Raw genomic sequence first — 11003 nt, forward strand, 5'->3', positions numbered from 1 at the left:
TGCCATCTCGGGCTATCCTCTTTGTACCTGTTGATCTTATATATACATCGTTCTGACTCCTTGTAGTTCATTGGTCAGGCTCTCTAATCCTTTACATCCTTGTTACTATCTCTCTTACCCTTACATTCTGAGTGTTTATCCAACATGACTTTGTCGTTAGTGAGTATAATGGTTATGTTCCTTAAGCTATTTTTCCCAGTTCCTTTCCAAGACCAGCTATATCAATATCCAAAATACGTATGTACGTAATGTTTCTTCACCATTTACTATCCTTCGCAGTGCAGTTCCACTTATGGCAAACTCATAATCCGAGTTCAACTAAATTCGTAGCTCGCCACATTTTGAGCTCCTGCCACAACTGTTTCTTTAACCTCCTTCCCTCAAATCTCACAATACAACCCAGAAGCATAGGGCTACAACAATTTTCACTCCATTACAACTCTCTTACAACATATATATATATATATATATATATATATATATATATATATATATATATATATATATATATAGCTTCGATTTCCTTGTACCGGCGGTCACTTCATCTGTCATTATTCCTTATTGGCTTTCTAATGAGGCCTTTTTACAATTGTAGTTGGGCGTAACTTCACGTTGGCGGTCATATAATTCCATAGCATATGCTCTCACGTTCAGTATAATTAGTGATCCATGAAATGTTTTCTAACATCCGGTGAACTCTTTTATTTCTATTTATAAGAGCAGCATTCTTCCTCTCCTTGGAAAATTACTAAACTACCAATCATTGGCCCTTTTGCTACGATTGTTATCCCTTCCGGTGCTAAAATCCCCTTTTTGTTGTCATCCTTGGATTCGTCATCCTTTCTGTCATTCTTGTGAATTTGACTTAGAAACCTTTCTTACTCTCCTTACGACCCTTTTAGGACCTGTCGCTGCATACTTAGGTACGGTAAAATTTTGCCCGATACAGGGGTTTCAAACCATGGTCTAGAAACGTCGTAGCTCATGTCAGCGTGAAGCATTCTCTTAAGGTGTCTTCCATACTTTCTTCCTATGTCTGCCTCATGGTACGCTTATTTCCAATTCGTTTCTGCTTCTTTCTAATACCTTCCTGATATGCCGATACGCCTCCAACCCTGGCCCCGAGCTAATAAATTTTTTTCTTCTGGTGTTTGAGAACATCATAATTTCTTTCAAGTCTAATAAGTTCTCCCCCCCCCCCCCCCCTTATTAAGGAGATCCTAATACCCCAATAGCCTTTGAGTATCCATCGTCTTCGATAGTTACTTCCCCAGCCAATTCCAAACTTGTACTAGTCATTTTTGGTTTGATTGTCGACGCCCATAGATGGAAAGGTTGATGAGAGCCTAGAGATGCTGTTTAGAAAAGAAGATTGCCACGTGGTTCTGGAGAAACACGTTGAAGCACCCACTATCCGTAGCCTGAGGCCGGGAGAGCGCTTGAACAACTGGAATTTCATCCCACTCTTGGCTCCTCATAATAATAATAATAATAAAACAACTGAAAACGTCATGACATGTCGCGAAATGAATGGGACGAATGATGAGCAAGAGTACGAAGAGTACGATAAAGAAGCAATGATGCCAGAAGGCCTCATGGACGAGGTAGAACAGTTGGAAGATAGGGAGAAACCCAACAAGGATGAGACCGAAGTGGTTAGCCTTGGGGATGAAGAAACCGTCAACGAAACACGGATAAGCGCACACCTGGAGGCACCACAGAAAGAGGAACTGGTGTCCCTGCTAAGAGAATATGTAGATGTATTTGCCTGGTCATACGCCGATATGCTAGGGCTCAACCCCGACATAGTAGCCCATATACTGCCTATCAAGGAGGGTTTCACTCCGGTCAAGCAAAATACCAGGCAATTCAAACCGTACTTATGTATTCGAACAAAGGATGAAGTCGAAAAACAAATCAAGTCTGGGATAGTAGAGGTAAAGACCTACCCCACGTGGCTGGCCAACATAGTGCCAGTACCCAAGAAGGATGGGAAGATCTGAATATGTGTGGACTATCGCAATCTCAACCGGCAACCGATGCCCATAGGAAACCTGGCCAAGTGGCAAATGCTACTAAGTGAGTTTGACGTTATGTACGTGGCACAGAAAGCGATTAAGGGACAAGCACTAGCCGATTTGCTAGCAGAGGGTCCCGTCGATGAAGAATTCGAACCGTTACGAACCTTCTTCTCAAACGAGAAAGTGCTAGTCGTAAAAGAGGAAGTAGCCAAGCCATACTCGGGATGGAGACTATTTTTTGACGGAGCAGACGATTATAAAGGATCAGGAATAGGAGCAGTAGTGATGTCAGAATCAAGGCAACACTACCCAATGGCTGCAAAGCTCAATTTTCGATGAACTAACAACAAGGCCGAATACAAAGCATGTATTCTCGGTCTCAGGATGGAAATAGACATGGATGTTCGAGAGTTGTTAGTAATAGGATATTCTGATCTACTTATCCACCAAGTAAAGGGAGATTGGGCTACCAAGAACGACAAGATCCTACCATACATGAACCTGGTACAAAGACTATGCGGGAGGTTCAAGAAGATCGATTTCAAACATACCCCGAGGGCTTCGTCGATGCTTTGACCACAATAGCATCCATGATTCATCACCCCGGGAATAGTCATATCGACCCACTAGAGATAAGATTGAAGGAAGAGCAGGCTCACTGCGCCCACGTCGAGAAGGTGCCAAATGGGAAACCTTGGTACACTAACATCAAAGACTACCTGGAAAAGGCAGAATACCTGCAGGACATCACGGATAATCAAAAGAAAACCATGAGAAGGCTAGCCAATGGATTTTTCCTGAACAAGGAGGTACTGTACAAGAGGATGCCCGACCTTGGTCTACTCAGATGCATAGACATCGGAGAGGCCACGAAGCTACTAAAAGAGGTACATGCTAAGGCCTATGGACCCCACATGAACGGATTCATCCTGGCCAAGAATATCTTGAGAACAGGATGTTACTGGATGACCATGGAGCACGACTGCTGTAAGTTCGTACAAAGATGTCACCAATGCCAAATTCATGGAGATCTAATCAAGGTTCCTCTAACCGAATTACATGCTATGAGTTCGCCTTGGCTGTTTGTGGCATGGGGTATGGATGTCATTAGACCTATCAAGCTACTAGCATCCAATGGACACCACTTCATCCTTGTCGCCATCGACTACTTCACCAAATGGGTAGAAGCTACGTCCCACAAGACGGTAATAAAGAAAGTGGTGGCCGACTTTGTAAAAACAACATCATATGCTGCTTTGGCATACCAAAATCTATCATTACAGATAATGGGGTGAATCTGAATAGCCATTTAATGAAGGATGTGTGTGAACAACTCCGCATAACCCACCAGAATTCTACTGCTTATCGGCCCCAGATGAACGGAGCTGTAGAAACTGCCAACAAGAATATCAAGAGAATTCTACAGAAGATGACCGATAATTACAAGAATTGGCACGAGCAGTTGCCTTACGCATTGCTAGGGTATAGGACCACTACTCGGACTTTTACCGGAGAAAATCCATTTATCGGAGAAACTCCATACTTTCTTGTCTATGGTACCGAAGCAGTCATAGTCGCTAAGATAGAAATTCCCTCACTCAGAATCATTCAGGAAGCAGTGCTAGACAATGCAGAGTAGGTTCGAAACCGATATGAGCAGCTGGATTTGATAGATGAAAAGAGAATGGTCACAGTGTGCCACGCTCAGCTATACTGTCAAAGGATGTCCCGCGCTTTCAACAAGCGGGTCAGAACTCGACTTTTCAAATAGGACAACTGGTACTCAAACAAGTCTTCCCATACCAAAATGAATACGAGGGGAAATTTACGCCAAACTGGCAGGGACCTTACATGGTCCGCAAAGTAATTTCAGAAGGGGCAGTGATCCTAGCCGAAATGGACGGACAAGAGTGGCCCAAAGCAATCAACTCAGATGCTCTCGAGAGATATTACGTCTAGAAAGATTTTATTTGCTCGTAATTGCATTGTTATCTTTTCCTTGTAATCGTACTGTTGCTTATAATCGCATCTTTTGTAATAGATTAGGAAAAAACCAATGACTATATGTAATGAACTACGCAATGACCTGACTTCCCCTCGTGGGATACGTAGGCAATCCACATCGGACCCGATCGCATTAATAGAAAAAAAATCCAAATTATCTTTATTCCGAACTACGTTCAACCTGATTCCTACTGCGACAGGATATGTAGGCGCTCTCTAAGCTCGGTCGTCACAAAAGAAAAACCCAAGGAACCCCTAGGAAGCCTCAGGGATACAGAATTTTGAGGAAAACCTCAAAATTCCGAAGTACTAGAAGCAGTACCAGAATCAGCCAATACCAACCCTAAACTGGGGCAAATTTTTTGAAGAGCTCAAAAATTCCTTTCAGGATAATCGACAAAGAAGACAATCGACGCAGACCGCACACTGGGGTAGAATTTTTGATGGAACCACAAAAATTCCTTCGCATCAAAACAGCGCAAAAATCGGCTAGCGCAAAACCTGAAACTGGGGTAGAATTTTTTAAAAGGATCTCAAAAATTCTACTAGTTCAGAAAAATTCAACACCAAGACCTCCCGGAGGACCAGAGAGCTTCATTCGGAAGCACATGTCATAACATTAAATTTGAACAGACTTTCAAAAATATAATAATAAATATTTCTTAACTTCGTCGTTAGATTTTCTAAAAATAAATAATTGGCACAAGTTCACTTTAAACCCATCTTTTGAAGCTACCGAGTCCAAAAGGAGTAGATTCAAGAAGCAATTGAGAGAGGTAGCACCGGAAAGGAAGACAATACTAATCGGCCTCATAAGAAATTAACCCCTTTTTTTGTGGATGCAAGTTCCCAATGTCGTCAGAAGGACAACTATTTCATTAACCATATTTGCAGGCAAGAAGCAGTCTGACGCAATATGAGACAAAGAAAATGAGCTTGAAGACAAGCATAAGAGACATACCTAACCGCAAAGGGTCACAAAAATGGACGAAAAGGACATATCTAGCCACAAAGGTCACAAATAGATGAAAAGGACATATCAGACCACGAGGGTCACACAAATGGACGAAAAGGACATATCTGGCCACAAGGGTCACAAATAGACGAAAAGGACATATCAGACCACGAGGGTCACACAAATAGACAAAAGGACATATCTGACCACAAGGGTCACAGTTAGCACTACGGACGAAAGAAAGATGATCCAGCCACAACGGTTATATATGTCATTTACTTTGCCGAGAGGGCCATCATTTATACAAGTATTTATTTTCGCCGAGAGGGCATCATTCATACAGGTATTTATTTTTGCTGAGAGGGCCATCATTCATACAAGTATTTATTTTCGACGAGAGGGCCATCATTCACACAAGTATTTATTTTCGCCGAGAGGGCCATCATTCATACAAGTATTTACTTTCGCTGAAAGGGTCATTCATACAAAAATTTGCATACCGAGAGGGCCATCATCTACAAGTATTTACTTTCGCTGAGCAGCCATTCATACCAACATCCGCATGTCGAGAGGGCCATCATCCTCAAGTATTTACTTTCGTCTCGAGGGCCATTCATACAAGCATCTGCATGCCGGAAGGGCCATCCATCTACAAGTATGTTTACTTTCATCGAGAGGGCCAACATCTCAATTATTTACGAATATTAGTAACCCAAGAGGGCTATGCATACGAACGAGCATCTACACTACCAAAAGTGCCATGCCAAGAAGGCATTCATATAGACACAAGCCACTTCATAAAACCGTAATGCTGTCGAGACATGGAAACAGGTACGGAGCCGCCAAAGGAAGAGCAGGCCAATTGAACCAAATCCAGACTCATGCAGAACAAACATGAAACTTTTTCTTACCTAGTCAGTCGAGATAGGGTGCCCATGAGAGTCAAGCTCTCCGGCCAGGACTTGGAGCCATCCAATCCCATACTTAGCCACAATTTTAATTTCTTAAAAAAAAAATTATAAAAACCTGCAACCGGTAGGGAACACACCAAGAAGTACGAAGGCGTTCCCGCATAAGCGATACCCTTTTCCTCCCATCGAGTCGAACTACAAGTGACTTGATTCCCAAGATCGGGGATATGTAGGCAACTCAATACCAGAGAAGCAGTCACACTCCGAACAAATCACTCCGGCCTTCTCGATTTCGACAATCGGGAAAGCCAAAATTTGCTTAAGTTTGCATTTAGAAGTCTAGTTGAGTCAAACTACAAGTGGCCTGAGTTCTCAAGTAACCTGAGATATGTAGGAAACCCAAGAACCAGGGTTCAGCCACATGTTTGACAATCGCATAAAAAAGAGAAGTAGTTTGAAATAGGTCATTCAAAAATTAGGGTTTGTCAAATTTCATTGCTCAGAGATGGTCCTGCCATTCCCGAACACCGAACGGGTAGTTGTTGACACCTAGTTTTTGACCTCCTGTGATTTTATTTAATTGCCCAGAATTCTCGGATCTTAAACAGAGTGAAGTATGTATATTTATGAGTCAAAAATGATTTTTACAAAATGATTTTGATAATATTTTGCCATTTCATCCGGAAACATAAATGCAGATATATATTGTAAGTCATACAAAGATGTTTTAAATATTTTTATTATTAATATTAAAGTTCTTGTTAAATTAATCAGAAAATAGCTCAAAAAAAATTATTCAAATAATTAAATTACCAGTGTCAAATTAATAAATATTTACTTCGTTGATTCAAGAAAATTGATTAATTAAATAAAATAACCCTCAATTTTAAAATTGCATTTTTTGTGCATTTGTGATTTAAATTGGTCACAGTTAATCATTTGGTTAATTGTGGTTACATTTGAAATTAATTGTTATATGTTAGTTACGACTATATTAAGAAATAGCCACTTATCTGCTACGTGTTAATTAAGGCCATTATTGCAATAATTAGTCAATTTGTGAATTTGACCGTTTTGTTAAAGGGTAATTGGTTAATTGATTTTAATTCGGCTATGTTTAGAATGCTTAATTGCTGGTCATATTTGCAATTTCGGCTATTAGATAAATGGCATGAATGCCCCTCCTCAGATATACATGTGTATACGCGTGTATACACATATATAAGTGTATATCACGCATAACACATATATATTTGGGCCATGTACCTCTCCCCTTCATTTTGTCAGCCAGGCCCAATCCAAACCGACCGGACCCGGCCCAGCTCACCCATATAATATAAACCTACCCACACACATAAACACAGTTTTTGCCATTTTCAGCTAGGGTTTGAGAAAAGCCTAGAGCTGCCACTAAAATCCCTCTATCTCTTCGTCATCCTCCATCCAAATTTGGCAAGTTTTAGAGCCACCAGGCTTTTACCAGGCCTGGTATGGCTATTTGAGGCAATGCATTCAATGATACCGTCCTATCTCCACCACAGTTGGATCAAAACAAGGTATAACACCCATTTTTCCTCTTCTTTTTGCTTTTCTACGAACATCAAGGACAAATCCCATTAAGGTCTTGGCTTGATTTTGAATTCTAAAATCTCATTGGTCCATGCACTATGACCCGAATCGATCTCAAGTGGAGGAAATCAGACCATTTATTTGTTGTTTTGTTTAAATCTTGACCGTGTAATGTTAAAAACAAAGGAAAATTTCCAGAATTTTGCAAAGTCCCTCATCAAAAAGATTAGGGTTTCGCATCAATTCGTGGTTCCATAAATAGACCTCCATTTCACAAAGAAAAAGAGTACTCTCGATTTACAGAGTAAAAAAAGCTTGAACTAGGGTTTTAAAAAGCAAATCTACTTTAAACTTGGTTTTTTAGTTCAAGTGTTTAGTTAAATAATTTTTACTCTTTATTTTCTTGTTGTTTGTGGCTGAGACCTGGTTTGGGAAGCACAAAGGCTCCAAGTCCATTCTCGATATTCGGCTGCACTTCAAAAAGGTAATTTTTATCTTGTTATTAATTTTCCTTTACTTCTTGATTAGATTAGTTCTTGATTAATTTAGATGCTTTAGTAGTGTTTGGTTAGTTGTTAACTGTTCATATTAGTTATGTGCTTGTATGTATTTATATTTCCTTGATTGTGATTAGATGTCTTAGTGTAACCATGTGGAGACATTGTTTAGCAAATATTGATTTTAGTTTCTTACGTCTGATTATGTGGAGTAGATTATGCATGAGGGTTCAATGAATTCTAGTTTAAGTTTGACACTGTTAATGGTTAGTTCTATCCTGTTGAGTCTTGTTTTTTGTCAAAAATTGAGTTTAGCTTTCATATCTAGTTATCTAAAGTAAGATTTAGTAGATTCTAGTTTATGATTGATACTAAAAATGCTAATTTTAAATTGATTCTGATTGGTAAAGGTATGACAATGGTCTGTTAACTAGTAAATTTGAATGATAGTAATTATGATGATGTTTTTCTTTGAGTTTGAACCTCAATGTAACCACCTAGGATTAAGTGCAAATTTCAAGAAGGGTTTGACAAGTACAATAGACTAATAAGGTGAACTTATGTGAAAAAAATGACTAACTCCCCTTTGCTAGACTTGACAAATGAGTGAAATGGCCTTAAGGGACCTGTTCTAAATCTGTTACCACACAATTTATTTATTTTGAAGAAGTCAGTCCCAAAATTAGGTGAGGCTAAGGGTATTAAAATGTCTGGTTGGAATAGGTGTTCAATAATAAGGTGACATGCCTAATAAATAGATAGAACTAGGCTTGTTCTAGCTTGGTATTGTTGATCTGATCTTGAGAAGTTTTAGTGTGGTTAGTATGGTTTTCTAAAACTGTCTCACTTTTAGTTTAATGGGTCTAATGATAGTATGAGGGGTTCATGTATATGAATGAGCATTTTATAAGCCACTTGACATGGGAATTCTTTTTAAAGACACTATGGAGAGAAAGAGATCTGGAAAGAATCAAGTATAACTTGATTCAAGTAATGCTTTATCTAAAAAAAAAAAGTTTGTCATGACAGGCCCTGCAAATTCATAGGGTGAAACTTACTACACTCATGCACTAACCTGATTCTTTCTCTAATTAGAACAAGGGATTTGGTCCAAGAAGTGAATCTGTTTCCCTTAAGATGGTTTTCAAATGATTTTTTTTTCCAATAAGGTTGGTCCTAATTCACTTATAGTGTCTGATCTCCAAAAACATGGAAAAATGGTAGTAAGAGTCTTATGCAGATTTAACCTCAGTTCAACATAGGTCTGTGGGTTGATTCAAGGTCTTCTCCTGTTGTTCATGTCATGGCGTTATGTCTTTACATAGCAAAAAAGGGTATTGAGCGCCCCTGTTGGTAGCTGAATGTCTGAATATATGTTATGATACCTATTTGAGCTTGTGTTCACCTGTTTAGCCTTATTATATGACATAGTTGTTGTTGTGGTAACTCGCATCAAGCTTAGGGACCTGTTTGACTCATTTGAGATTGTATATTCACACTATGCAATTCTGAAGTATGTTGGGCATCCTGTTGGTTATGTTGGAGTCTAAATTAGGACTTAGGTCTTGTTTGGCATCAGGGTGATAAATGTGAATTGATTAGGTGGTTAATAGAGTCTAAGGCTTAAAGGAAACTTGGAAAAAACTTGGAGTTGCTTGCAACCCAACTCCGTACAGTCAACTTAAGTTAATGACTGATAATGCTAATTGAACCATAGGAATAAGGTGATACTTGGAGGGATTAGAGTTGTTTTGACCCAGCCTAATGTAATTTAATCAGGATAATAAAAAGAGTTTGAATTAGATTAGTTGAAATAGGCGGGTTAGTTAATTACTTAAATTTTAAAAAATAAGGGCGTACACATGATATATACATGAGCTTTACATGACTTAGTCTTTTATGTAGGTAATAATTGGTTTTATCAGATGTATACCAGGTATACACATCTGATATGCATGTCAAATGTACATCAGATGGTATATCATATGCATGTGAGTGTATATAAAGTTAAAATCAAATAGGATTCTTATGGGCCTTAACATATGGAATCTGTCAGCGTGAGTATAATGTCCAGACTTCCAAATGGATATAGAAAGGCCTATTCAGCCTTGGGCTAATACCAGGGGATAAGGGCTTGTTTCCTCAGCCTGAGTAGGAGTTTAAGATATGCGTATGTGATTGGGCTTGCTAGGCCCATTTCCTGGATTCGATTTGCCACTGTCTCAATCTGATACTTTTATATAGGTATGATATACATGTATATATGCTTGCCTTAGTTCATTTTTATAAAGATAAGTACAACAAAATATTTCTAACCTTTTTCCCCTTTTCTCCTTCTCTTCACCTTCCCTGGCCACTTGCTACACTCATCCCGGAGATATAGCAAAGCATAGAAGGCCTAACCATGGGTAAAAATAGTTAACTAGGGGCTTCGTACGCCCCTAGCCTAACCTCCTCTTTAATTTTCTGCATTTTTTCACTTGTAAATGTACTTGTTGTATTTGATTGATTGTAAAAACACATTATATTATTGAAACCCTTTATGGTATGAACTATCCGTCTTAGGACAACGACGCTTATGTCATTTAGTTTTTTACTTTAGGCACCCTCAAACGATTTTCAAAACTCGGGATAGAACCCTTCCTTTTTCTGGAATTTGACGAGTAATAAGCGAAACTAATTTTTAAAACATATGCTTAAATACGAAACTAACTCTTTTCAACATCACAAACTCATTTTCAAGTGCAGTTGACAATAACTTTTCAATATAAACTTAAAACAGTTTCTCTTTAAAACCAAGTATGAAATCAATTTTTTGCGGATATGAGAAACACTTTCTGGACATAGACAAAGCCCATAATTCAAGCGGAAATTAGAGGAGATTTTGGGCCAAGCCCACCAATTTTGAACAAGACATAAACAAACAGCTTTCGGGTTAGAGGCCACCTGGACGAATGAAATAGCTTTTGGGCCAGGCCCTAACTTAAACAAAACGGATTCTTGGGTCCAAAGCCCACACATTAATAAATATAAGGATTAAAATGTT

At 39.0% G+C, this 11003-nt stretch overlaps 1 long non-coding RNA gene across 1 annotated transcript; it reads left to right on the forward strand.

Moving 5' to 3' along the window:
- The first annotated feature begins 7260 nt into the window (after positions 1–7260).
- LOC132617399 (uncharacterized) lies at positions 7261–10509 on the forward strand. Its single transcript, XR_009573722.1, has 2 exons — positions 7261–7447; positions 7882–10509. It is a non-coding gene; the product is annotated as an uncharacterized LOC132617399 (long non-coding RNA).
- The last annotated feature ends 494 nt before the right edge of the window (positions 10510–11003 follow it).

This window comes from Lycium barbarum, chromosome 11 (assembly GCF_019175385.1).
Source record: "Lycium barbarum isolate Lr01 chromosome 11, ASM1917538v2, whole genome shotgun sequence".
Lineage (NCBI taxonomy): Eukaryota > Viridiplantae > Streptophyta > Magnoliopsida > Solanales > Solanaceae > Lycium > Lycium barbarum.